Source organism: Melanostigma gelatinosum, assembly GCF_949748355.1.
Source record: "Melanostigma gelatinosum genome assembly, chromosome: 3".
In the NCBI taxonomy this organism is placed as follows: Eukaryota; Metazoa; Chordata; class Actinopteri; order Perciformes; family Zoarcidae; genus Melanostigma; species Melanostigma gelatinosum.
In genome coordinates, this window is record NC_136636.1 from 21,260,071 (window position 1) to 21,265,078 (window position 5,008).

The following is a 5,008-nucleotide window of genomic DNA, read 5'->3' on the forward strand; positions in this document are numbered from 1 at the left end:
GGAGAAACTTGATGTTCTCTGCAATTAAGTGGAAAAAGGTTATTATTAAGTTACACCTGTTTGACTATCTCTGCCAAAGTACATTGGAAGTAATTCAGCTTTTATCTGTGTATATTTAACATTTTTGACCAATGTTTACGATATAAATAGACTAACTGGACTATTCTTGTTTTATTTAGACTATCTGTCTCTGTCCATCTCACAATACTAAGCATCAGGACCATCAAATTACAACATTAAAGCAGAGCTAACCGCAAACACAGCCAAAAGATTGTCTTACTAAGACAATCCCTCTGATCATGTTTCTGTGAAGCCTGAACCAAACATTAATTTGTGTTCCACTGGATAAATCGCCCCCTTTCCATCTCAGTCAAGTGTCTCCTTTCTGACGTAAACAGATGTTCTGTGCTCTAAAGCAGCTTACATGAGCGGCCCACAGAAACCTTCAGCATGTCGCTCCGAGGAAGGAGCTCCCGACAGTACATCATGTACCGGCTCATCGGTGCACTGTTTGAGGGATGTTGGAGTGCTTCTTATTATAAAACCTATACATGTGTACTCTTGTATTATTAGGTTTACTGGTATAGATGGTCACCAATTCAGGTCAAGTGTGTACATAGCCATATTTGCACATCACTGTGTTCCAACATTAGAGAGAGAGACAGAGAGAGACAGAGAGATTTAAGCATATTAAAATGAATTCATATTGAGAGAGAAACTAAATGAGATTTGGAGACGGAGCAAAAGAGAGACGGAGAGAGAGAGTCCAGCAGGTGGAGGTGGTGTTGATATGGAAGTTAGTACTGGTAAATTCAATCTAACACGCACTCTTATGTGTCTGAACAAAATCAAATTGTTTCGTTCGTCTCTAGTGATTTTACATCATTGATGATCAGAAACCGCAGCATCGTTCTCCTATTTGTCCGTGTTCAATAGTCAATAGCTCAATAGTTCTGTCAGGTTCACCTTTTTAACGTGGGAAGATGTCAGAGTCTCCCTCCCCTCTCTCTCACACACACACACACACACACACTCAGATAAGCTACACACTTACGCTGTAAGATCAAGGAAGATAGCCAACAATACGAGACTACACCATCATGATACTGTGTGTTGCACACGATGACAATGATGACACAATACATTGTAGTCCGACCAATAATAGAGTTTTGAGGCTGATACTCATATATGAACTCTTATATACCATATAGTAACCATACAGTATAACACAGACATTTTTGATGATGAATCCTTTTTTTTATTGTTATTGTGACTGAAGCAGTGGGCGGGACCCTGCACCTGAATAATCAGAGCTCTCTGGTGAACAAACGATGTAACGTTGACGCTGTTTCTAAATTACTAGCACTCCCATACTGCAGTTTGGCATTTCTGCAGCACGATTTATTGTTGCTTATGGGCCAACGTTTACAGCATTAGATATTGCAAGCATTGATGATGAGTGATCTTTCTACGATAGTTAGCTACACGACAGTTCTCCAACTCATGCAGTTTTGTGAAATGCATTATGTTGTAAGCAAAGAACAGAGACCTTGTTTTTCAAATACAGCATCCGTGATATTTACAAATTTAAGTTTATCAAAATAATTTGCATAACAAATTACTGTCAAGTATTGAACGTTCCAGTGTAAAACCTAAATAAATATGTTCACCATCCTGTAGATTTGATGTAGATTTTAACCTGCTCGCTCATATTTGATTTTTAAAGGGAAACTGTCATTTTTCAACCTTTTTTGTGACTAATTGACTAATGGGGAAAACATTTAAATTTTTTATTAAATGGGCTGCAATGTAAGCCCTGGGTGCAATTCCTCAGTCAACGTAAGTGCAATAAAAGGGCTTATTTTTGCCGCTGACAGGGTCAGATTGTTATGATAAGTGTCTGACAACATTATGGTTTTCTTACCTTTTCACTTGATCTGGTCTGTCCTTAGAAGTCGCGTCCTGAAGTTTTACGAGAGGTGACTTGTTGCTGGAAAACAATGGTGGAAACGTGAGAGAGAGTTAGAGAGAGAGAGTTTTGTGGGAGTACAGAAAACGTAGCTTAGTGTTGATCTAAAAGAATTTCGATGTCATGGCTCAATATTTAGCTCATTTTGACAAAGTAGGCCCATTAGTCACTGAATCACAAAAACATGAGCAAATAGGGTCCGGGTTTAAAAATGTCAAAGTGTCCCATTAATGTTTAATATATATACTATGATAATATATTGAATTTCAAGAAATGTAATGATTTCGCTTTTGTAATTAACGTCACTTCTGCATAAGGATATTAGAGCGATTGAATGAAACCACTTTGGAAAATGAAAAACTCTCAACGAGCCAAATTTCAAGTTAAAGGAGAGAGGGGAACATTCCTTCACCTTACGTTGATTGATTGGTGTGCGGCTGCTAACTTTTATGTCTTCATGATCATAATATTGGCTCCCGCTGATTGCGAAGGTCATTTCACCAAATTATCTCCAGGAATGTATTGTGTGACATTCAAACGATATGGGGCTACTGTAGGAGCGTAACAGTGGACTAATGCACCAAATGACTGATTGAACACAAATACTATACAGTAGCACTACTACGGTTTTTGCCATAAGTCTATCACTATCAGCACTGCAGCCGACTCTGTCCCTTATATAACAAGTTCTAATTGCCTGCAGCTTTGTGCTGCTTTTACTTTCGTCTGATTTCTTTGGTATTAAATGTAACTGCCCTCGACATATACATGAACACATCTGTCTCTGCCGACAGTACACATATACACTACCCTTTAACATGTAGTGAGAGTACATGACCTCAGTCGTTGTTTTTTTTGTGAGACGCAGCGGCTGCTGTGGAAAGATTAGGCGATTAGGAAGACAGCGCTCTGCGATTGGCCAGCAGGCCTCATCGGATAAAACATGTTGAGAGCAAACAACAGCCCGGCTCTGGCCAGACCACTTTGATCTCCTCGCTCTTTACCGAAGAGGCTACAAGAATCTGCCTCACATCTTCAGATGCCTGTCTCGGAATCAAAGCCCCGTCAGTGGAGGGGGCCTCGTTTCTCAGGACTGCCCCGGCTATTCTCAGATTAATTACTCAACAGCCCCTCTGAGGGCCGAGAGGTTCTGCCAGCCGTGCAGGTTTTAACACTTAACAAATCTCTGACACCAAACACATGCAGTAGACTCTCTGCTCCGATGAACAATATCTTATGTTGTTGTAACAGTATCCAATCAGCCCGGGCTAACCAGGTCTGGGGACAGATTTTGAGCTTTTAGAAGGTTTCATGCAATTGTGCTGACTTGATTTCTGCCCCTCTCTCTTTTTCCCTTCGTCCCTCCATCACGTTTCCCACTCACGTTGGTTAATGATGGCCAGAGAACGTTCGTTCATATTGCAAAAATCAGCCTTTCCCAACCGACGAAGCGATGTGATTAGATTAGTCTTCTGAAGGACAAATTTCAGAAAAGCGGGTCGATTCAATAAAGAGAATTGTACACACTGGGTGTAAACTTATTTCATTCAGTAGCGTCAGGTTAACTGATGCACAGCAGTAGATGGAATCCACCCGGCCTCTCCCGAATAACATCCATTATTGTCCACAGCCTGCTGTAAATTACCCCTCAGGAGACCGGGGCTACATTCATATAGTTGCCATGTCATTTTCTTGAGCCCGTCCCAACACAATTTCATAAAAATAAACCAATAACTGTGTCCTTTAGCATGCGTGCATGTATGCGTTTGTCCTCAGGCTTGCCGTATAGGAGGATATGAGGCAGTTCTTTGAGCAGAGCCTGATCACATCTACAGTTGAGAGGAAGAGAGAATAAGACACATGGGAAATACAATCGAGCTGAACTCATCAACAGCAGTGCTTGGGTATTGTGCCAACAAACTGCATTCTCAAATTGTTTCACCATGCGCTCTGCAATAACACTCTCTTGCACATCAGCCTCCCTTTGTGTTTGTGGAAGTCATTTTCATGTTTGCATATTTCATCCCCGATATGGCCGAGACAGAAAACCAAAAATGCATTATTTATCACAATGCAGCTTCAATTAGATCCATCACAGCAGAATAAAGATTTAACTTACGAGGGATATTTTGAGCAGATGATATAGAATCTACACATGTAGCATGATTCTTTATTACGTGTCTAAGTTAACCCAGTGCTGTGTTTGTGTGAAGGGAACACAAACCTGTTGTGAACGTCGACATTTTTGGGATCAAATTGGTGGATTGTGTCTAATGCTGACTGAGCCTTTTTCTGACTGTGATTTTTTTTTTTTGACAGATCATTATTTGAATTATTTAAGTGTAAGTGGCTCCTCTCACTCAACATATTTTTTGATTCCAGACACTGAGGGAATTCAGACAGAATATTAAAGATGTCGTTTCATTTCAAAACTTTTTTGACGCTCCTTTCGCCTCACACTTGGAGATGAGTCGCAAATAACCACCTTCTTTAAACTTCCTGAGGATTTTAGTTAATCTTTAGTCTTTGTATCGTTTGTTGTCCTGTTGGAGTTTAACTCTGTGTGCATGCCAGGGCTTTAGTTTTTCTGTGGCGGCTGGAGGCTGTAAAATGCCGCATGCCCTTGTCAACGTTTGGAGGTGCTCAGACAGACCATAATGATCTGGCAGCGGTCCAAGAATCTGCAACACACGAGGAGACAAGTCTGCTACTGATACTGTAGGTTGGAAGTGGTTGTCCTCTTCATCTATCTCATCCTTCAACAACCCCGGCTCCTTGAGGACCGCTGTAACATAAGCTCTATATGTCCGACAGTTTGGTCCTGAAAAACAACCTGGACCTGCTCCAAAATGTACAAGATCTTGGGATGTAATAAGAAATTCCTGTAATTAATAACTGTAAAGCCAAGTTTGGACCTTTGCATTTCCACTTACATTCTGTAAGCATCCTTGCATGATGTGTATGTGTGATGTGTACATGATGTCTTATCAAAACAATCAGTAAAAAACTTTATTGTTCATCACAAGGCATTGGAAATGT